A 25,072-nucleotide genomic window follows, 5' to 3' on the forward strand; every position below is an offset into this window, starting at 1 on the left:
TTCGATGTTTAGATGTAGTGGTAAAAAGAGTGCAGTGGAATACTGTTGTGAAGTGGTCAGCGCAGCTCACTACTACAGGTGGGAGAATGGGGGGAGAGGGACCTTTATAGATTTGGAGAAGGGTGCTACAGGAAAGGGTCAGTACATTGTGGGAACGAGGCTGAAAAACTATTGAACTTGGGACCCGATACCCTTACCCCCATCCATACTATGCAGTGGCACAGATACAAGGCCATGCCACAGTCCAAGGTGTATTCATAATTGCACCCCTTGGGTGTGCTTGTGTTCTTGCCCCATACATGCCTTGAAACCTGTGCTTCTGGGAGAGCGAATCTAGCATGACCACACACTTGGACCTGTGTCTGATCACCAGTGTAGATGTAGCATATTTGTCTCCTGGGATGCAAGACACTCCAAAGGGAGAGGTGTGGAGGAAAAGCCATGAGCTCTGCATTCTTCCCCCGCACCCTTCCTCCCAAGGGCGTGTATGTTACATCCCCTGAAAGACTATAGCAGCAAATGTTCTCTCCCCCGTATAAGGGAGCTCAGGCTTCCAGAAATAGAATGTGTCTCCGTGCTAACTGTGGTGTGGGGATGATGCAGCAGTCCCACACCACAGTTAGCACTAAATGACTGAGTCCAGAGGAAGCTAAAAATAAAAAAAGTCACAAAATAGGCTAATGGAGACATTGTATACCATCGGAAATTGGTTTTTGTCCAATGTACAATCCACTTATAATTAACACACACAAGCTGAAAAAAGCACATTTGGGCACGTTAACAATCAATCCAGAGTTGAGACCAATATATGAGCATCCTTTTACTGTCCCAATTTGTATGAGGGGCAGAGGTTTTGAGGGGTTTATATTCAGATGTATCCACTTTTCTTCAGAAATCCTAGTAGGAATTTTTGCTATCTTATCTGTCCCATTCTGTAGTGAAAATTTTACCATCTCCACTCCAAAAGAAAAAGAAAAAGAAAATCCCTACCTGAGAGTTGATCAGCTCCTTTTGAAGTCAATGGGAGTTTTGTGATGTATAGAATGAAATGCCCATGTATGAAAGGATACATTGAGGAAGAGAATTAAAATGAGGATTATAGAATTCAAGAGCTCTGTAAGTCTGTGAGATGTGAATTCCCCTGAAGCAAGACATTTTGGGAGGAAAAATTAGCCATCTTTTGCCTGATCTGCATGGGAACTGAGAACCTTCTGAGTTCAGAGGGGAGCAGAGTAAAAGCAAGTAATCTGTTTCAGAAAAGGGATGAGGGAGTCTCTTGGATTTCTACTTTGCAAGTTTTAGCACCTAATAGTTTAAGTGAAGATGCTGCTTTTATATCATTCTTTACTTGTAGGTTTAGGATTGGGGCATACTCTTGCTTACATATGTCTACCAAGTTTGGTTAAATTTGACTCAATAGTGAATCCCATATACTGTTTACATGGTACTGCTAAATTGAAAAGTATGTAATGCTAATACTTAGTATTATGACACTCTTGATTCTCCTCTAAGGATAGAGTGGAGAGGTGATGTAAGAACTGACAAAAACAAGCTGTAGATTCTGTTAAAGCTTGCCAAATCTGAGCACGGCTAGTTATCTGTTTTATGGATAATTGGTGCATCAAATGTCTTTGTGACCTGAAAAATAATTGGAAGCTAGATAAGAACAGGTGTGTAACGTCTTTAATTAATAAGGTGGAATCTATACCATTTTTGTTGTAAACAAGTAGAGTAAAAAAACCAATAGTTGTAATCAATTTGGAAGAGAATGAAGATGAAGACATCACAGAGAGCAGGAGCGGGGCAGGAAGGAGCCTCCCTAACTACCTCTTGCCCTCTGTGCAAGTGTACAAGTAAGCTTTGGCAGAATTCAATTTTTTATATTCTTACAATTTCAACAAAATATATCAGTGTTTATTTTAAGCCTTTTTTTAAAAAAGTATCCATTTTTAAATTTTCACAGTTGTAGGAAATTGAGGGGAGGGCCAGACTATAGAGAATCAAACAATAATTATTTAATGACGGTAGCTATTGAGATTTTAAAAGTTAAAGCTTTATATCTGTTGAAACACAAACTGTGAACATTACAAGTCAACATATACAAAGTAAATATCCTTGAATCAAACAAAAATTCTCAAGCAGCATTTTTCTTTTTCTATCTGTAAATTTGGATTATTATTGATGGAAATAGTTGTTTATTGGTTTGTGTGTATGGTGAAATTGACATTTACTGGCATTTACCAATAAACGTCTAATCCTTACAAGCCTATGTATAAGAGACAGTCACAGGGACTTCTCTCTTCTGTGGTAAAATCTTAGAATCTAGCCCATAATCTGGATATATACTAAGAGCTAAATTTGCCACCCTTACTCACTTTGAATAGTATTTTACACTGCAAATAGTGTGCTATTCAACTCTATTGATTTCCTGGGTGATGAATCAAGCCCCAGAAATATCTGACAGTAGTGAATCTATCCTCAGAGGGATTTAAGAGCAAGTTTAAATGTATATGTTTGGCTTTGCAAATTTATGTTACAGATTCCCCATCAGTGAATGTTCTGAAAAAGTAGACAAAATTGGGTAGTGATATTTAAATACTGGATTGCGTTGCTTTCTCTCTCTTTTGTTTTGACACATTGAAATGTATTTGTGTTTTGTAAAAATAGCATCTGTTCTGATTGGGAATATATTGAGTTATCTGTCTACCTTTTGTCTTATATCACTCTGCATTTTTAATATTTATCTATATAAATATATGTTGGGAACTTCACCATGACAAACTCCAGCTTGGATATAATTCAAAATAATAGATAAAAATAGGTAATAGAGTTATTGCTACGTAACTGAAAGAATTAGTTAGCCATTATATATATTTTGCTCTGGGATTTAATAATAAACATTAAAATAATTATATCCCACTGTTTTATCTTTTATTTTTCCCATTATGTTTAGAAACATAAGAATTTCAGTATTTTTCACAATGAAACTTAGTTGTAGTTTGCTTTTTGTGAGATGTGAACAGGATATTCTAAACTGATGTGGATGATGTATTTTAGCAGCTAGAATGACCTAAATTTGAATGGAAAAAATACCTTCTGATTATATGCAATTGTTGTAGGGTATCCTGATGACTACATGGGCTAATCCATAGGAGTAAGTAGGATCATGAGAATTGTAGCTGTACATGAAGGGCCTATGTCCCTTAGGTTTGAAAATCTCAGCTCTATATAGATGGATATTTGTGCATTTGTATCACTAAGTGATAATATATGGCACTGCACCTTTAAAAGAAATGAGGGCCAGAGGGAGTCAGCAGGGAAGAAAGGGGTAGGGTTAGGGGTGGGGGCACTGCATATGTGGCTGGGAGAAGGAATGTGACAGTGACAAACAATTGCTCGAATGTGTTCGGCCCAGAGATATAATCTGAGCGAATAGAGTTCAAATGTATTTACAAGTGAAAAGATCTTAGTTCATAGAATATCAGGGTTGGAAGGGGCCGCAGGAGGTCATCTAGTCCAACCAATCCCCAATTTTTGCCCCGGATCCCAAATGGCCCCCTTGAGGATTGAACTCACAACGCTGGGTTTAGTAGGCCAAAGCTCAAACCACTGAGCTATCCCTCCCCCCAGTTCATGTGCATTGTTTCTTTGGAGTACTTTAATCTGACTAGACATTTAGTAAAATTACATAATTATTGTCCTCCATTCAGTCAGGTCTCAGGGATAAAAAGGGAGGAAAGAAAGAAGGTGTAACGTGCTTTATGCTCCGCTGCTGAAATAAACCTTTGATCTTTTCACTGCAGTAAGTTACTCCTCTTAGTAGTTTATAAGGTATATGACTTTTTGTCTTTTGCCGTGGTGGCTTTTGTATCTTTTGTTTTTTTAAAGGAGCTGCCATACTCTTCTTAAATCTTCTGCCTTCAAATGCTGTTGAGCTTTCTTTTTCTTCTCTCTGGTTATACTGCTGGAATTGATATTTTTTTATGCCTTCAGAAGTGTTGCCAGCATAGTCTACACAGAGCTCATATTAAATTAACTCTTAGGTGATTTTCAGGTTAGGTCGGAATGGGTATCAGAACCTTAGCACAGGAATTGGGAGTCCACAAATTGGGTTGGGAATGTCTTGAGAAATTTTTTTTAATGAAATTGCACTTATATGACTATGGTCTGAAGAATCAAACCCATTAAGTTATTCTGCAGCATGTTAGAAAAACTGGAAAAATCATTTGACACATTTATTTGATAATTATATTCAGCAAAGGATCATTGTCTATTAGTCTTACTGATTGTACTACACCATCTGTGCTTGTAAAAGCAATAAATAATAATGAATTGCATATGCCATCTGTACTCAGATTTTTAATAATTAGGTAATAATAATCCCTGAGAAATCACTTGTTAACTGTGATAATTGATTTAAAGTAATAATTTTGTAATAAACCATAATCATTGGTTTATAATAGCAATAATCTTTTTTTAAATGATAGCAGACTGTCTGAGCAGCTGTTCTGGAAAATTAGTAATTTTGCTGAGTTAATGACAGATTTTCTACCAATCAAAACCCAAGACATGATCTGCTAGGTTTCTACCAGTGTTGATGATAATTTCCAGTAAGGAAAGTACTGTAAATATTCATCAGTTTAGTTCCTATTAAAAATAAATTACCTTAACAAAAGTTCTTGTTAGATTTAAAAGTGAGATAGTTAGTGGTATAAGTAAAAGGTAGGACTATTTGCAATGGACTGTAGTGCAGCAAGGGACCTTTCCCACAAACCCTGGTGTGCTCAAGCATTCTTTATGCACACAAGTACAGTAAGTCCACAGATTTGTATGTGAATAGAGCCTAGAGTCCTAGTCCTGTAAACACTTAGGCCCCAATTCAGCAAAGCACTTACTCATGTGCTTAACTTTAAGCTTGTGCCTGAGTCTTGTTGACTTAAAATTAAGTATGTTTTTAAATGTGCTGATGACTTAGTGCCTTACAGGCATGTCCTACTCTTCCAATACAAGACAGTGTTACATTTGTACAATAAACTAAGATAAGGGGGATGGCAGGGATGAAAGGGGCAAATAAAATCCTATTTGTATAATTAAATCAGGTGCATAGCTGTTACAAATTCTTTGGAAATACGTATATTTCTTTATAATGATTAATAAATTACAGGAAGAAATATGAGATCCACAAAATCTATCTCATAGGAGTAGAGCTGGGCCAAATTTTTCCATACATAATGGGTTTTTGGCACACACACACAAAAAGGGCGGATTTGGTGACACCAAAGAATTTTGTGCATTTGTGTTGACTTTGCTAAATTATTTGTTTCAGAAAAAAAACATTCTGAAAACATCAAAACATTTTTGTTTTGTTTTTTTTAAAACAAAACCATTTCCATTTCTCAGTTTGAAATGACTTTTCAAAATGTTCTTTCATTTTATTTTAAAGATTCATATATATATTTAAAAATGATCAAAATCTAAAGGAAACATTCTGATTTTTGTCAAAATGAAGATTGCATTCAAAAAATGTTTGGCTCTTTGAAATTGCCAGTGAACTGAAAAATCCATTATTTGCCCAGCTCTATGTAGGAAAAACATAGAGTCACCAAACATCCACTAGATGGGAATGACCTTCATTCCCTACAATATATTGCCTGGATTCAAACTGTTGGCAATGGGTAAAAGGCATCCAGAAGCATTCATCCCCATAACTAGTGCTAATGTAAGAGGGAGTCATGTATTTTTTTAAAATCTAATATACCAAGAGGAGGGAGAGTAGAGCAAGTTGAAATTTTGGGAGATTTTTGAAAAAAAGAAAGTCTTTTCTAAAAGGTAATTTTTCATGAAAATGTTTGTCTGTCTTTTTTTCAGTTTTTGTAGAAAAATGAAATTAGTCTATTCTGAACACTTCAGAATTAAACGAACATTGATTTTTTCACAAAAATAGGTTTTCATTTTTGACTAGCTCTGTAAAGATGAGTTTTGTGAATGCCAGCTGCAGCTCTTGTATCACAAACTCTCCACCAGGCTTTGCACTCATTGGTGGACTCTGCAGAAAGGCCAAGAACAGGATGACCACAAGACTTAACTACTCTTGTTATTCTTAGAGGAAGACCCTCAGATCAGGGTTGAGGTGTGCTGGCAGAGCAATGTGAGGGGGGAAGTTTGACTTACTGCTTCCCTATATGTGATTGGAGGACTTCATTGACCAAGATTCTCATTCCAATGCTTTCACCAGTACTAAATTCTCACACAGGTTTTTATTTCACAGATTTTTAAGATGCTATATAAATTATTTCCAAATATGCAAATTAGTCCTATAAAATTTACATAGAAGTGTAATGTGATAGCACCTAAGTGTCTTTAATTTTTTCCCCAAAGCATCCTTGATATTTGTGTGTGTGTTTTGTGTAGATTTCAGGTTGAATTTTCAACCCAATACACAAACGCATACACATGGATTGGGGGCTTCTGTCTAAGAATTTAAAAATCAATAGACTTGACCTGTGTGTGTGTATATATATATACACCTCCTAACTTGTGTGTGTGTTTTGATGTAACCCATGAATATTGAATTCATGGGGGTGGCAATATTGTTTTGTTCATGCCAATAATTATCTAATACAACAGGTTCACCAAAGCAATATGAACCCTAAAACAGACTGATGTCAATTCCCATCCTTTTTAGTTCAGGTAAGATTTCACTCAACTGTACCTAAATAACCCAGTGTTATAAATAGGATCCTGCTATAAAGCTTATTCAATATTTGAACCCACTAATATTTAAGAATGCTTTTATCTTTTTTTGGGGGGGGGGGAGAGCAAGGATGAAAGGGGCAAATTAAATATTATGTTTATAAAGATTGCTCTTTGCCAAGATGACACGCTTTATTTTTGATAACATTATAAGAATATTGTCGCTGGATTAAAGTACAAATCTCCCAAATAAAATATAAGATTCACTTCTTTATAAAAGCTTTGGTAACAGCCCTGAAGACTGGCCTGGTATCATTACCAGGAAGAGAAGTAAGAAATATTCTAACAAATAAATATATATAACATAACAAAAGGAAGAGATATGAATACAGTTATATGGATTGTATGTTGCTTTACATAATTTTGTCTAGATACTACAGTGATTTAGTGCATAGGAAAGTGCTAGAGAGCAATACCCAGACAGATACAAGTGTTGCTTTGGAGAAAGTTTTCACAAGTTGGGAGAAATTAAGGCTCTTGACATCAGAGTCCTTTATAGCTTTTATCTCACCATGTGTTAAACACTCAGATTCCAAGTTGTATATTTGCTGTTTGTATCTACAAAGTCTATCTCATAGGAGTAGAGCTGGGCCAAATTTGTATATTTGCTGTTTGTATTTACAAAAATCTATGTAGCAGTAATTCACAGTAATACAGTAAGTAGGATATTAATATTTTTAAATGCTGTCGTGGGCAGGTACACCCTGTCCCCCTCGAGGGGGGGACGGGCATGGTAGCCCCATGGTTAAAGTCAATATGGCTGCCCTCAGCCTCACGGTTGTGTGGCCCAAGGGCGTGGTCATAGGGCTTCCCGGACTACCCTTGGCTGGATGGAAGCATGACCTAATCTGTTCTGTTGCCTTATCTGTTCTGTTGTAAATTAAACCAAACTATGAGTGTTTTTATGTACTGTAAAACTCTGTGTCTCAGCAAACTGCCAAGAGAATGAATGATTCCCTCTCTTCTAATAGCAGGAGCCAGAATATTTATCAGTATATCTGACAAGATCAGAAGAGGCTGAAAATAATATTCTCAGGTTTTATACCGAATCCCTAATATTCAACAATAATATTGAAAGGTTAGTGGAAGAGAATTGTGCTCAGTAACTTTGTTGTAGATGTACAATTCTGTTAGCAAATGTACAGTACTTAGTATTTAATCAGACATGATGGAACCAATTCTAATCAGTTTCAGAATTTTCTTACATTGTGTTCATCCCTGTGCTGTTGGAGTACCTGCATAATTAAACACTTAGACACATACTCAGCTCTTGAATTCAAACGCTGTTTCTTAATGAAGTGACCCTAAATATTCACAAAGAAACATCAGCCATCTTGAACATTTTGTGACACTAAATACAGCTATGAGGTACTCTACTGTGCTAGATTCACAAAAAAAGAACCAGACTCCCTTCCTTCCCGTGAGCCCAAAGGAAAATGTATCCGTGGCATGATTTATACAGTGAAGACACTGCAAAGGTTTTTTAAGAGAACGCTCTGTTTCTATGCCTCTATTATTATTTGTACATTTAGGCACCTTGTAATGTAATTGAAATGCCTGGGCGAAATTTTTCAGTCAAAACTTTTTTTTTTTTTTACAAAAAATACTGATAGACTGAAATATTCTAGGAATTCATATCCATTTTAGCCAATTGTCTCAGTCGAAAAGGGGGAAAAAATGTAAGAAATGTTAAAGTGGTTCATTTCTACATTAAAAAAACATGATTTTTTCAGGCTAGATTTAAAAGGAGACTTGGGCACCATTCACAACACGAAGGTGGAGAAGGAGGTAATGGTAAATAATTATTCATTGGAGCAGAGACTGGCACCCAGGTGTTCTCTCCCCACCCCAACCCCAGCTGAGTGCCTGAACCTCCAGGCTATAAAGTAGGGGTGGCCAAACTGTGGCTCAGAAGCCACATGCGGCTCTTTTACAGTTAAACTGCGGCTCACTGAGCTCCCCCATGCCCTCCTTTTCTCTGCCTACCAGATGTGGGGCGTGGGGGAGCTCAGGGCTTCTGCCCTGCGGCGGGGTAGGAGGGCTAGGGGCTTCTGTGGCTAGTTGACCCACCACACCGCCACAGGGCAGAAGCTCTGAGCTCCCCTCCCCAGTCTGGTAGGCAGAGAATGGGGTGGGGTGGGGCATCAGAGGCTCTGTGTAATACTTCAAGAGAATTTAAGCCCTGGTGAACCTGATAGTGTGAGAGTGAGACGGATAGAAAGAGAAGCTCACACATGCGCACTGTATCAGGAAATTGCATTGTTTGGTATTCAGACGTTGTGCTGTGCAGACCTTGTGTGCTCACAATCTCCCTGCATTTTGCAGAATATAGGTTGTGTTTACTGTTCATAAGTCACATTTGAATAGTTTTAGATTTAAGTGTTAACCCTATATTAATTTCATGGATGGCATCTTCAAATTGTAAGAAATGCAAGTATGAAGAAGAAAACTGAAGTTTTAAGCCAGAATGGGAGGAAGATTTTGTATTCACTGTTAAAGGTGGCAAACCCCTGTGCCTGATCTGCAATGCGTTGTTCACTCACTACAAAGCGAGCAATGTGAAATGCCACTACAAAATGAATCAGAATAACTTTTAATCTAAATATCCTCCTGAATCAGAATTAAGGAAAAACAAGCTAACCTCATTAAAATTACACCTAAATAGTCAATAGACACTACTTTTGGCATTCGATAAGGAAGCTAACACAACGACTGAAGCTATTTTTGTTATGTTATGGAATATCGCTTATGCTAATCGTGCATATTGTTCTGGAGAATTTGTTAAGAGGAATATTGCAGAAGTTGTTGTAATTTTAGGTCTAAATAATACAAAACTTCAACAATTCCAATTTCGTACCACACTACAGACAGGTATATCTCCCACATCAGTGCTGATATTGCAAGCAAGATGCAAAACGATCTAAAGAATTTTCTAGCATTCAGCCTAGCAGATATACAAGATAAACCACAACAAGCGATATTTGTTTGCTATGTTTCTGTGGATGTAATTGCAAAAGGAGAAATGTTAGACTCAGTGGCACTAAAAGAAACAACGTGTGGTGTTGACATAAAAAACGCACTTGATAAAGCATGGACAAACACCAGTTTACTGCTGGATAAACTTGTCAGTGTTGCAAAGGATGGAGCACCTGCAATGGTGGCGGGAGGGGAAAGTAGCCTTATTAGACTTTTGAAAAATGATCCCAAATTTCCAGAGTTTCTCCCTTTTCGCTGCATCATCCATTGTGAACATCTCACTGACAGATACTTCAAATATGAAAATGATACAAAAACAGTCCTAGAAATTGTCAATTTCATCTGAAAGGGAAAACTCATGAACAGTTCAAAAATTTCATCAACAAGCTGGATCTTGGAGACAAACCTAACATCTCTTTTTACTGTATTGTGAGGTGGTTATCAACCAGCAATGTCTTAAATAGGTTTGTGGGACTGTTGGAGCCTATCAATGCTTTCCTTGAAGAAAAGAAAAAGTCCTATCCACCAGTGGAAGATGAGCAATGGATGCAAAATTTGATGGTTTTTACTGATATTATGCAACATCTGCACACTCTCAACTTGGCACTCCAAAAGAAGGATAAGATTATTTCTGACCTTACTTACATGCTTCAGCTTCCAGAACAAGTTAAAGCTTCTGCAAAGAGACAGTGTCAAGAGACTTCAACCACTTTCCCCATCTCAAGAGTAAGGCAAATCCATTCTCTAAATTGAAGTAGAAGATCACAAACTCAAGGAATATAGAGGTAAATTACAAGGACTGCTTGATGACTTTTGGGCCAGATTTGAAGACTTGCAGAAGTTGAGATCCTGCTTTGCCTTTCTTGTAAACCCATTCATGGTTGATGTGATCAAGTATGACTGTCCGATTCCCCAAATCATGGTTACGGAAATATCTACTGTAGAAATGGAACTATTGGAACTCCAGGAGGATCAGGCTCTAAAGATGATGCAGAAATCACAGTCTATAGTTGAGTTCTGGAAGCAAGGGCCAGGAATGAAGTATCCTGAACTCAAGAAGGCTAGCATGCGACTCATTTCAATTTTCAGCATAACATACTGCTGTGAATCACTGTACTCTGTGAGGAATTTCATAAAATCAAAACATTGCGCAAATCCTTACAAATCGGCATCTGATAGAGCTCCTCCGTATCACCTTGACAACATATTGACCTGATTTTCAAAGACTTATGACCATGATCGAGATCCACAAGGCCTCTAGCTTTAGCAGTAATCCACAGTAATACAGTAAGTAGGACATTAATATTTTTTTAAATGCTGTCATGGGCAAGTACACCCTGTCACCCTTGGGTGGGGGAAGCTCATGGTAGCCCCATGGTTAAAGTCAATATGGCTGCCCTCAGCCTCAGGGCTGTGTGGCCCAAGGGTGGGGTCATAGGGCTCCCTGGACTACCCTTGGCTGCATGGAAGCACGACCTAATGGCCAGAGTCAGTAGGACTCCCCTGGACTCCAGCCACAGAGTCAATTATCTCTGATAATGCTCAGTTAACACCACACTAACAAACCTGTGGCCAGCTGCAGGAGTCTATGATTAAAGTTGTCCACCCTATCTGGTTTCCCTAAGGCAGCAGTTCTCAAACTGTGGGTCGGGATCCCAAAGTAGGTTGTGACCCCATTTTAATGGGGTTGCTAGGGCCAGCATTAGACTTGCTGGGACCCAGGACTGAAGCTGAAGCCCGAGCTCCGCCCCGACCTGGGGTGATGGGGCTCAGGCTTGGGCTCTCTCTCCCTCCGCCCAGAGCAGCGGGGCTCGGGCTCCAGCTCTCTCTACCCCCACCGCGGATCATGTAGTAATTTCGTTGTCAGAACGGGACTGTGGTGCAATGAAATTTGAGAACCCCTACTCTAGGGGGACAGGAAACAATGGAGTGGTTTTCTGGGATACATCCTAGGACTTAGGTGAAATGGTCATGCTTATTTATGAGGAGTCTATTTTTTTTGGAAAGTAGAACATAGTGCTGAAGATAGTGGAGTAGAAAGGAAGACAAGTGAGACAGAGACACCACTTGCCAGGTTGGGAGATGTCTATCTGTGAGGTGTTCCAGAGAAATTTAAGATGAAAGAAAGGTCCTGTGTTTTAAACAAGTAAAAAGGAGTCCAGGGAGAGGAGTCAGTCGAAGATATGAAGGACAGGTGTCTGTTGTCATCATAGTGCAGGTAAAATTGTGAAATGATTCACCCAATTAAGAAGAGGGAAGTAAAGAAGAGCATGGAGCTGAGTAGCTTATTTGGTAGGGTCATTTTTCTGCTTCTAATTGCTTCTTTAGTAAGTGATCAAAAATGGTTTTAAAAATGAGTTAGTTATGCAGAATAATGAATGAAAAACATGAAATTAAAATTGTAGTGTTAACAAGTCTTGAGCAACAAAGTCTTAACATGTATAAAATATCCTAACTCCACTGAAGTCAATGGAGCTATTACAGTTTACATCAGCAGAGGATCTGGCCCTAGATCTTTCCAAATGTTTACAAAAGTGGCATTGGACAACTGTTATTTTTTTAAAAAGTTAAAGCAGTAAACAATTGATAAAGTAGGAGAGAAAACCTATATCTTTCCCTTGAATGCTCAGTTGCTTTTTGCAGGAAATGTAGTTCTTGGCCAGTAATTCAGATAAATGGTTCAAGGAATGAATCTCAAAACCAACATACTTGGGAGGAAATTTGTGTGGGGGATGGTGAACATGCAGGGGTGCTGAGAACATAGGTGCCGACTTCCCCAGTTCCTAGGAGGTGCTCGAACAATGCTCTGCCTCGGGCCCTGCCCCCACTCCACCCCTGCCCCGCCTCTTTCTGCCCCCACTCCTCCCCCTCCCCCTGGTGTCTCCTAAACAGCTGACCACAGTGAGCGGGAGGTGCTAGGAGGGAGGGGGAAGAGCTGATCCGCAGGGCTGCTGGTGGGTGCTGAGCACCCACTATTTTTTTTTCCCTTGGGTGCTCCAGCCCTGGAGCACCCAGGGAGTTGACGCCTATGGCTGGAAACATGGCAACACTTATAAAATGTAAAAATCTTGTGGGTAAAAGCAAAAATCCCATACAAAATTAACAGCTAGTGGAAGGTTTAATTAAATTTAATTTAATTAAAAATGACATTAAAAATAGTCAAACTTTCTCAGCTTATCGACTAAATGCCTAAATCCTAGTCAGATTACATTTTGTTTCTTCCTGGTGAAGAATTTGGTGTAATGTTGTGGAAACTTCTCTCCAAATAATGAAGTCACTCTTTAATTTTACGTCAAACTACAAAACTGGTATAAAATTGTTTGATGCCTAAATACTAAAATAAAACTCATCCTATAGCCCATAAGAGTAATACATAGGGTAGTTCAGCTCCTTAGAGACTAATTACACAGAGAAAGCAACAGACTTACTCTTTATGTCTGATTCTATGACTGGCTATATCCAGTTATTGAAGTCAACAGCAAAAATTGATATTTATGTAGCATCCTTCTTAACAATGGTGTTTCCCCTTCTTTTTCTCCCCTACAAAATAAAGCGTAATCAGTTAACTAATATCCAAGAGGATATTAATGTTCAATAATCAAGACATTTAAAATGATACCTTACAGGGCATACTTTGTGCAAAACATATCATAATCATATCACCCTGGTGAATATGTCAGTTCCAGGGTGCTAGTTTGAGGTAGAGAATGTCACAGTGGGGTCTTGCAGGTTGTTTTCCTTAGGAGGAGAAATTGATGTTAGAGTTAGAAATTGATGTTTGATTTAGTTCTGCTTATTTACAAGGATTGTAAAAAGTTCTGTTCCTTTGAACACAATAGGACTCAAACAGCAGGAGACAGTTTCTTTGCTCACGGTTCCAAACCTCCTTCAGCTAACACTCTGCCCAAAAAGCTCTCTATAGGTGTTTTCTGAGAGCCATCTTCTTAATCCTCTCCTGGCAGTCTTCTAGCTTTCTGCTGTTTCTATGCGTGCTTCTGAGGTGTTTCTGCTCTTTCTCTTGTGCACTCGCGCGCGTGTGCGCACACACACACACACACACACACACACACACAGCTGCAATCCAATCAATCCCCTGCCCTTGCATTTGTTCTCAGACCCCCAAGAAATTATTTGGACCACATGGCCTACCACTGCCCAGGCTTGCGTGTGGTCTTATTTCCTTTGCTTCAGCTATCAAAAGATCATTTCATTGTTCCTTCATTTATCTTGAAAGGAAAGCACCTATCACACGCAACAACTTCAGAGGGGTGCTTCGGTTGCCCAGTGCACAGCATAACAGCATGAACTTAATGCAGAGGACAATTAGCATCAACTGTAGCTGGGAAATGATTAAGGTGTGAGCAAGTAGTTTACATGCAGGGACAGAGAAAAGGATGACTTTAGGATTTGACAAACTTTAATAATTGCTTGGAAATTTGTCAGAGGGCCAGTTCAGGCATACATTTTCAGATAACGTTGCTGCCATGGCATATTTCGTCCCTCTTGTTTGCCCTAGTCCCAAAAATATCTTGCTGACAGGGCTATTTGCCTTGCCCTATGAACTGGGCAAAAGATCATGTTATGATCATGTCTACTGGGGGAAAAGGCATCATGCTAGAAAATATGAAAACATGTTGACTAGCATTTGAACTACACATGCTGTTGAAAATGACTTAGGACAGTTGTGTTTAATATGTTAGTTGGGCCTGGCTTAGGACAAGTTCATGCTAAAGGCATCATGCTAAAGGTATTGTTAGTTAACTTTTTCAAACACATGCTTTTCCCCAATATACACAATGCTTATGTGACAGAAAATCAGAACCACCATGTCATCTATTGACCCAGACTTTAGGGAATTACCATTCATGGTTACATGTAAATATTTCCCTATATATATATGCAGAGTGTAGAGAGCTTATGTGGTAGCATTATATCAATGACATACGGCTTTTACATTACTATTGTTGTCATGGAGATCTCTTCAGTTCTCGATTCAACTCATTAACTTAGCAGGATTGGCACCACAGGCCGAATTCATCTTTGCTATGGCTTTTGCCAAAAGTGTGTCAGTTTCTGAGAACATGTCGTAGTAGCCCCAGTGGCTTGCTCTGTTAATTCAAATGGCTGACCTTACTAAACCCAACTCCTCATTGGTCTGGTTCCAGAGCTATGCAAAAACTACAGATTGAGTAAACAATGCTTGGAACCTACCTGGAAAACACCTACAGAATCTGGATTCTCCTAAAAGGCCTTTGGCCAGTTAACTTCTTGAGGCCTATATCCACATTCACAATTTAACAACTGTTTTATGCAGGGGTTCCATGATGTCCATAACGTTAGTTTGAGGGCCAAATAGAGAGCTTTCCAACACTGAGTTCTACAGCACAGCTTGCTTCTGCTCATTCTTGTTCCTTGTGTTACATGCTTTTGCAAAAAATGGATTTCCCTGTCCTCTGTGGACGAGAGCTGTAATGAAATCCTATGCAAAATTCAAACAAGATTGATTACAGGGCTCATCAGGTTTGGGACATTTGGACCAAGCTTAGAATCACATCTATGTCAGTTCCTACCTTTCATAATCTATTCACTTCTTAACCATGTGATGCTCAGTTACCTATTAATCTTATTGGCCTTCACATTTATGCTATGGCTGACAGGATTAGCTCTGAAAAGCTCTTACATTTTACCAGTGATCTAAACAACTGCATGAATACAAAACACCACCTACTAATGTTTAGCTGAAGTTAACAAACCTTCTTTGTAGTTCATGTATGGGATTTCAGGAGCAGCCTGTATCCCTTCTGCGAAGATAAAATGCTTGTCCCATGCTTGGATACTCTGAAAAAACAAGGCAGTCCTCTCAAAGCCATTTTAACCTTTTAAATTTGAGGTAATTTGAAACGTTGGTGAGGAAAATCCTGGAGGAAACTATTAGATTAGCTAGGCACTCTCAGCTCCCTCCTCACATGAATTTTCAACAACAGACTGTTTGAACAACTGGTGCTAGTGTAGCCGTTCAGCGTCCTTCTCCAGAGACTGCCAGGCACACAGGCAGATGGAGGTGTTTTTCAACCACTATGTCTAGTTGTCTATCCAAAAGCATGGGATAATTTTACAGATTGTATATTATTGTCGTGACATTTAAACTTTTTAGAGAAAAGACTTGATACTAACTTCTCATGAACAGAAAATGCAATTTAAGAAACTATTGTTTGGTTATGATTACAATAAATACGTGCAACACTGTATCTAGCTTGTTTTAATAAGCTGGAGAAGTACCTTCTGCTAGGGAACTGGGGGTTCCATTTTCCTGGGATATTTTTTTTGAAATAGTGATCTCTGTCTCTGTCACCTGACATGTAACTTGATATCTTTGACGGTCATAACAGAAATCATCAGTCTAACAGTGAAAGGGGTCATCCACAATGACTAGAGCAATTTGATCATGCTACCGTAGCAAAGGTTCATCTTAGTTATTGTTACTGTTGCCCTTTACATTTATTGCCAACAGCATGTTCTTCAACTTTAACCTTAATACACAAGGTGGTGTGTGCGCATGTGTGTGAACAATATTTTGGGGGTTCCTGTGGCAGGCTGTTCTCTCTAACTAAGCCATTTTTTCTACAGTGCTTGGATCCACAGCCTTGTGGAGCTTCCACGGCTGAAAATGCTAATGTTATCTGGGGATTAATGTGAAGCACCATATCATATGTTGGCTGGGTCCGTAGTTCAGATGGGTTTTCGGTAATATATGTGAACTAAATTTGTAGTCACTGTCAGCTACACCTAGTGGAGAGACAGGCATGTTACAAAAACACTAACTCCTCCGGAAGGGTTGAGATTTGGGATTACTCTGTGGATAAAATTAAGATTAATGCCATTCAACCTGAATTTCAAAGATTCAGGCTGCATGACATAATAAAAGCACAGAGTAAGTATTTTCTATTTTTTTCCCAAAAATCAAAACAACTGCCAACAAAACCAAAGCCAAACAAAGTTGGTGATTTGTCACTCACAGATAACTGACAGAGAAAATAGTGATGCACCAAAATGTGTTAAAAAAGTTTTTAAATCTTTTAAAAATGGCAAAATTGCATTCTCTTTAAAGTTTCCATTTATTTCTTTAAAGGTTTACTCTATATATAAGATATCAAAGTTCTGCCTGTGGTACAATGGCCCTTTCTGTATGAATAAAAATATGTCACAGCAAGCTTACCTCTGCTGCAAGGGAAAACAGGTGGTTGCCTTGGACAGGAAAATATTTGGTTGCTCTGTGGTGTGAGTGACTTGTAACTTGACAGACATATTCTGCAGCTTGCCTAGAGCAAGTTTCAACCCCAGCACTAGGCCTGGGTAGCAGGTAGCATTTACACAATTACATTTACACCTCTTACTTTACCTGGGGGTTTTGTTTTCCTACAGATTTTTGTGTTTCTAATGTAGGTTTTAATTGTCAGACTGTTTTTGCAGTGTTGCCAGTGAGACACCTCATTGAAGATGACTGTGCCAGCCTCTCCATAAAGGTGAAACCAGTGTCACTCTATGACTGAGACAGTGCAGAGTAAAAAGAAAAGGAGTATTTGTGGCACCTTAGAGACTAACCAATTTATTTGAGCATAAGTTTTCGTGAGCTACAGAGTAAGGGGACAGCAGGCGCTCGTCACCAACCTCATCCCCCTATGGAGAGTGAGTACATCCTCACTACAATATGCTAATCCTCTGAACTGAGTCCACTCCTGCACCTGGTTCTCACAGCTGCAAACACAATATGTTCAGGCTGCCACACCAGTTCAAATTGTGCTGTGTGTGAAATGGACCATACTGAAATAACTGTAAACTCTCTGGATACAGCTTGATATTCCTGGTAAGGTGGAATGCTCTCCTTCCCTGACATGTATTGTTAATCTGCCAGAATCAATGATATAGTTAAATGCAGGAATTAGAACCAGACTTTCTGCTTCATCCGTCATTTTGCTGGGCTCAGCAGAGAGGGGGAGCTGTCAGGGAGTCAGTTATGGATCCCTTACTTTCTCTTGGGTGCTCATTAGAGCAACCATAGGGCTGCTCAAAGCTGCATCAGCTGGCTCTGATCACTATGGGATCACTGCTCTGGCCACTCCCCATCCCTGCCCTATGTACATATGCCAGGGGGTACAGAGAAGGAAGCATAAGAATCAGATCTATTAGCTTTATACCCATTGGGGACTCCCCAGGCCAGTGGAGCATTCCTAATAGGAGACTTGAGGGAGGTGTCCATTCCCTTTGCTACACCTGAGTGACACAAAGGAAGCTGAGTGGGGCTGAGAATCTGATCCTCAAAATGAATGTCCAGCAGTATCTGTGCATGCTCACAACCCCTGAAAAGGCCTAAACCTTAAAATAAATAAGTAAATTAAATAAATAAACCTTGTGAAGTATTTACACATGCACAAGAATAATGGAATGTCTATGAGAAGTTGAATCCACCAGTGGACAACTAGCCATCAAAGGAATAATGGACGTTCATGTTTCAATGAAGGAAACCAGTTCATTACTTATCTCATTTCAGATTTTAGAGCTCTAGTGATATTTTTTACTTTTATCTAGCAATCAGATACAAAGCGAGGGGACCACATAAGTACTTAGATTGATTTATAGAAAAACAGTGCTTTCTAATTAACAAATTATGTTGCAGTATCGAGTGATTACACAGGTATTCTATTAAATGTGCACTCATCCTCCAGAAACTCTTTCCCTATAAAAGGCAAGTATGCATTTGGATATCAGAATAAACCTTAATTAATTACTATGTATTTATTTACTGTTTAATTGTTTTTAAATACACATCTTTTTTACTATTGTTTGATTTTAAAAAACAGAATTCATAATTATTGTTTCCACAATAACTCATCTCTCTTGTCCATATGAATTATTTAGCATTCCCACAGAGTGACCTGAGCAACACCTCAGTCCTTGGAGGTACTTCTCCACACAGACATTGGTCTTGATATTTTGACACTTCCTATAGACACCAGAAACCAGTACATGTAATATAGAAATGACATGCAGAGAACCAGGAATGCAAATTATTTGAATTATTCAAATATCTAATCACTGAAATAAATGTACAGAATTACAAAGATCAAGGCATACAAATGTAAAAGGTGAATATATCTCTATCTTCTGTGTTTTCAGCTCTGAACTTTGTTGGAATTTTAAAAAGGTAAGGGAGAGCAAAACTATAGACAGGTCTTTGGTTTGAATCATGTTTGTCAGCTTGGAAGAAATTCCTGTCTGGCTCAATTTAAAAAAAAAACCCCAGATATATTTCATAATATTTTGTCTGGCTTCTTAGGTGTCTCTTTGAAAACAAAAATCATTCCAATAGGTCAAAAGCATTTTTAGAAGGGTCTCAATTGATAGCACTATGAAGTCTTTTAGAAAAACCTTTTTTTGAGTTACCCAACCTCCACATTCCCTAACTAATAGGAAAACATTATATTTTTCACATAGAGGTATCTGAAATCAGCCCACATTATTTTTGCCAGTTTCCCTTAAAATAAATAAATGTTGTGTGGAGAATTAGCATGAAAACTTTCAGCCCAAGTTTCAGAATGTTATAGCTTCCCAGAAAATAGAGATTTATAATGGAAGTGGCTTGTCAACTATAATGATAGTGTTGGTATTGTGGTGTTAAAACATGGAAAGCAAAAATTATCATTATTTAATAAAGTTTTAAATGCAACAACTAATGACTAAGAATGTCACATCGCTAATAAAATTCTGCAAATGAAAACCATCTGTCCATTATCCCTTCAATGAATCTAGCTCAATGTGTCATTTTGTAAAATGTTCTGTTAAGCTACATCAGTCACAGCTTGTTACGTTACTCCCATAACATACTGAAACATGACAGATACAGCATTGAATTGTGTCTGGACCAGGCTCAGTCTATCCACATTTTTTAAACGGTCAACTTTCTGTTAATTTTCAGTTCATTCTAAATTAGGGGCCTGGTCTTACAACCCTTCTGCACATATGCTGTTGGTGAGAGAGAGAAGCCTGGAAGCTTATACAGAGTGAAGAAGACCAACACGGCTATGACAACACTGTGTACGCCACCATTAATCAAGCAAACTCCCCTTAACTTCCCAAAGGGTTTGTTTCAGTGAGGACTGATTAAACATTGAGTAAAGACTTCAAGATTTAGTCCACTATCTTCTGTGGGACTAATAAGAACTAATCACTTTAACAAGAATAGCAGATTTGGGACACCGGGGCCCAAACCTGCAAACACAACCATACCTAGTCCCCGGGACTTCAGTAGCACCACTTGCTTAGTAAATGCGCTCTTTTCTTCTAGTTCCAAATGCTATGGTTCTATTCTTAGAACCCAATTTATAGAAAGCAATACATTTGTAAGGAATTTTAATAAACTGTACAGAGTTCCTTTTTCAAAATGAAATTGCAACTCATTAAACTCCATTTCCAGACATATAAGTTGCCATTCTATCTATACACCTGCACTATCTTGAAATGCAAACAGGTAACATAAAGCCCAGAGAAAATATCTCTTAGCATTAACATGCCAAGCAAAAGGTGTTCTTATTGCAGTGCTTAGGTGGATACTTTAACCTCAGATAAGTCAAGACATTATGTGTTGTGTGCTTTCTTGCTTGCATTAAAATATGGGGTGGGTGAAGCTGTTTAGGCAAAATAAGAACCAGTACAAACCTATGAATATGCATTACAGTTAGGAGTGAGTGGGTCAGTTTGATAATGCATACAAACCTTTTGGCCATCTCTTCAAATTACTTGAATAGGATTGCTTGGCTAACTTCTCCCAGGGCTTTGGTTAGCCGGATTGTAGCTTGCTGTTATTGCTCTTCTCTAGGCCTTCCTTAGATGCAGTGCCCCATACTATGCAGCACTGCCAGATCCTCAAATGTCATTCGAGGATCAGAAGCAAATCTTTCTTTTTTTTCAAGCGGAAAAAGAGAACCTTACCCAGGTGGGCTCCATTCAAAAAATAGTCAGCTTTTGCAGGTCTTGCTGGGTCACATTTATAGAGGCAGCTGTGCAAGATAATACAAGAGAACAAGCATCAACGCAATAAATGCAATCTGTTTTCTCCTCTATAATACAAGGATGCCAATACGTATGTACACATGCCTAGCAATACTTCAAATCCTGTGTGGTTTTGGATTTTACGTATGGTATATCATTGATATCACTGTACAGATGGGGATGCTAAATGACAGAGATTGTCAGATATCTGGAAGGCACTGTGGCCTAGTGGATAGGCCATGATTCTGGTACTCTAGGGAACCTGGCTTATTTGTGCTTGCTGTGGCACCATCGGCCTTCAGGGGGTAGAGGGAGGAGAGAAGTGAGAGCGTATCAGGAGCCAGTGCCAGCCACAGCCTTTATGTAGCTTAGAGCAGCTGCTGATATGCTCCAAGTTGTGCCTATGGCATATGGTCCTAAATGGAGTCAACACCAATGGAAGATTGCGTTGCAGACTTCTGTTCCACGCCATCCCTCCTTGCTCTTGACGTGTCCCCTCCTCCTCCTGACGTAGCCCATTCACAGGGTGTGGGGGTAAGGTGCAGGATCTGGCTAGTGGGTATTTGTACTAGCTAGGCGTTCCCTTCTGACAGGAACTCTCCGTTGGGTGTTTGTGACAGCAGACAATTTGACCCCTAAGTTCCTGGCTCCCACCCCTGTATCCATATGGCCTCTAGAGAGTCACCATTGCTGCCTCATGTCCTTAGTCTTCAAAAATTCTTGTAATGGAAATCTTTTGTAAAATGCTGCTTTTCCACAAATTCCACCAGCTCAACACCTGGCATGTTTTGTCTCCATTTTCTCATGAGTATTTCACCCAGATCTGATAATGACACAGTTTGGGGTTTGAAACATCTCCCTTTCAATACTACCCAACTATAGCAGATTATAGGAAGGAAGATTTAATTGTTTTAGAATCAATGATTACGTACTGTATGGTCTGTCACTTATTTGAAGAAAGGACTACGATTCCTGGAAAATAGAACCATAATCCAGACTTGAAGGTACTTCTGTTCAGCTTTTTATTTTTCTTCCTTTTATCTATTTGGCTATTTTGTTAACTTGTTTTATTTACGTTTGAAGGATTTAAGTTAATTAAGTTTGCTGTTGCTTGTTTTGAGGGTTTAAAGTTATACTAGTTCATTTAGTAATAATGAATAACACAAATAATACTATACAGCCATTGATAGATGGAAGTGTAACTTCTTTACTCTTTTCACTGTCCTTTATATCTCTACTATTATGAAAATCAGAGTGTTATCACCTTATCAATTATTCATGACCTCAAAGATAAAGTCAACATGGATAAGGGCTAGGGAGTGCTGTGCATTTAAAGGACACCATCAGCACAGTGCAACAAACTTAAGAATATTACTTTAGGCACTGGTATTTCAGAAGACATCAACAAAGCACACGCACCCTCTTTGTGCAGTGTCTTTTGAATATCTGGCTGTCAAAAGCACTTGCTAGGTATGTCTTTTGATTAATGAAGAACAGATAGGATATAGTTTTGTAATGGAGCATGACACTGATCTGTGCTGAGATTGTGGTATTCTTTAATTTTACCTACACATCTGCCGACTCCTATTCACCTGCTTGACAAGAAGACATTGGCTGTTGCACAAAATGAGAATAAATATCAAATTCATTTAACTTGAAGGCCAGAGGGACCATTATGATCATCTAGTCTGACCTTCTGCATTACACAGGCCAAAAAAATATCACCCATAATTTCTGTATCAAGCTCATAATTCCTGGTTGAGTCATAGCGTGTTTTTAGAAAGAGACACATTCCCGATGTAAAGACTTTAAGTGATAGAGAATCCACCAGGTAAGTTGTTCCAATGGTTAATTATTTTGCTGTTAAAAAAATGAAGTGGCCTTTAAAAGGATAGCATCTTTGCAGGCCAGATGAGGGATGGGTGTTCTACATATTGGAGTGATGTAGAAGAAGGCACAGTGAGCGTTATAGGATAATCTGATGAAAGGGTGCATCGAGGAGGGCATCTTTGGCAGGGCAGAGTTGGTGGTTGTGGTGATGTGCAAAGAGACTCTGTGTAGGCCAAGATCCTCAGCTGGCATAAATCATCCATTGGATATGGAACTCACTTATGCCAGTGTAAATCAGGAATAATTCCACATACATCAGGAGAGTTACCATGATGAAAATTGACGTAACTGAGGGTACGCCTTCACTACCCACCGGCTCGGCTGGCAGTGATCGATCTATCGGGGATTGATTTATTGTGTCTCGTCTAGACGTGATAAATTGATCCCCAAATCGACGCCTGTACTCCACCTCGGCAGGAGGAGTAAGCAGAGTCGATGAGGGATCCGCCACGGTCGACTCGCCACCGTGAGGACAGCCAGGTAACTCAAACTAAGATACTTCAACTTCAGCTACGCGAATAGCATAGCGGAAGTTGCGTATCTTAGTTCGACCCCCCCACCCTCCAGCCTAATATCAGAATGAGGCCCTGTATTCAGCAACACCAGTGGATCTCAGTTTTAAATGTATCTGCATTCCCGCCCTGCCCTAACAAGGAGAGAAAGATACAAGACAGACTTATTGGCTGTCTAGCTAACTTTACATTAAATAGTCTCATCATGTTCCACCAACCAACAGCTGTGGCCCCACTTCCCTTCATTCTTGATGATGTTGAGGTTGATAGCTCTCCACTATTTGACTTTGTTCTGGTTGTGATGGCATCACATTCTGATGGCACTGTGCTGTGCATACAGATGGCTCCATAGGGCAGTTGTACTTGGAGGCTGATCTTACACCTCCTCAATATATGTAGTACAGATATCTTGCTCCACATTCTGGGACTGGAATACATGCAAAATATACCAGGAGAGGGAATTTTTTTCTGTTTGAGCATTCCCCTTTGTATCTTTCTACCTCTCCTAGTTGTTATTGCTCATGTTGATTGATCACTCGGGTACAATTATTTTGTTTGAAAGCCAATGGTATTCTCATTCTCCTGTTTCTCTTCCTGTCTGTAGAAACATCACTCCCAAACACACACAACCAGCATGTACAGATTGCCCAGATAAGAGCTCCTAGTATGACTGCAGTTGTTTGCACACAGATATATGTGTTCATGCATGAATATCCATATTCAAACAAATAAGAGCTCCTCTCCAGTCATGTGAATAAAAACTGGTTGGATGAATATTTGTAGAAAAGTAAAAAGAAAAAGCAGAAGCATGTTTGTATTAAATCACAAATTGGATTTCACATGTATGTTTGGACGTACATTTTCCATTTGAGATGCTGATAATAAAATCATTGCAGACTTGTAGATATCAATGGTAGAAAAGATCACCTAAGTTTTCTGCCATAAATCCTACAGATATATCTACACTTCATTAGTATACCACAGAGATTTTTAGACATACTGATCCATTAAAAATATTAGTAAGAGAAGTGTGCACAAACAGGTAGCTGTACATGCCCATTCTGAATGCAAATAAATGTATTTTTATCAAAGTCACTGCTCTCCTGAGTAAGGGCGTGACTTCATGTACACTGCAACAGTGGGGCAGCTGTGTGCTGAAGCACTTTCGTGAAGACTTTACTATGTTGACGAGAGAATGTCTCCTGTCGGTGCAGTTGGTCCCTCTCCCCAAGAGGCAATAGCTATGTCGATAGGGGAAGCTCTTCTGCTGACACAGCGCTGTCTGCAACGGGGGTTAGGTTGGTACAAGTATGTGTTGTGGATTTTTCAGACCCCTGAGCAATGTAGTTATACCGATACAGGACTGTAGTGTAGATTTGGCCTAAGTGTTGGCATAGGCAGGCCCTTAACTTGTACACTGTATGGGAACAGACAATAAGCTTTTGGGTAAGTTGGATTGTAGCTTTTGTAAACCCACTGTCTATCTCTGTTACTCCTTTCCTTTCCCCCACCTCATTCATTTTTCCCTGTGATTTGAAAAGCAATACTGTACATTTGAATGTGGAAAAAGCTGCACCCACAACTTGTCCACACAGTTGTGTATTAAGAACTCTAACCTGCCCCAAATAAAATCGGTAGAACAACTCCTGTTGACTTAGGTGAGAGCAGGTTTGAAGCTGTAGGTAAGTATGCTTCCCTACCAAATAGTATATATTCATACGAGAGCCAAGTTAAACTTGCTGTGCCATTCAAAACTTTGCATTTCATGACTTTGTGTGTGTAAAATCTCAAACATAATATAATATTAACAAACGTTTTGGCATGTAATTTCTCGTTAATTTAGAGAAACAGAGTCTCTTCTTGTAAATAAATTTGTCATTGTGTCCCTGCTTCTT

General features: G+C 39.1%; 1 long non-coding RNA gene across 2 annotated transcripts in view; it reads left to right on the forward strand.

The window, feature by feature from the left end:
* Nucleotides 1-631: 631 nt before the first annotated feature.
* The window catches only part of LOC125638823 (uncharacterized), a 91,871-nt gene continuing 67,430 nt past the window's right edge, over nucleotides 632-25,072 (forward strand). For both annotated transcript variants that reach the window (XR_007357301.2, XR_007357303.2), the window contains exon 1: nucleotides 632-1,853. This is a non-coding gene — a long non-coding RNA (uncharacterized LOC125638823). The remainder of the gene's footprint in view (nucleotides 1,854-25,072) is intronic.

The sequence above is a fragment of the Caretta caretta genome, chromosome 1 (assembly GCF_965140235.1).
Source record: "Caretta caretta isolate rCarCar2 chromosome 1, rCarCar1.hap1, whole genome shotgun sequence".
Lineage (NCBI taxonomy): Eukaryota > Metazoa > Chordata > Testudines > Cheloniidae > Caretta > Caretta caretta.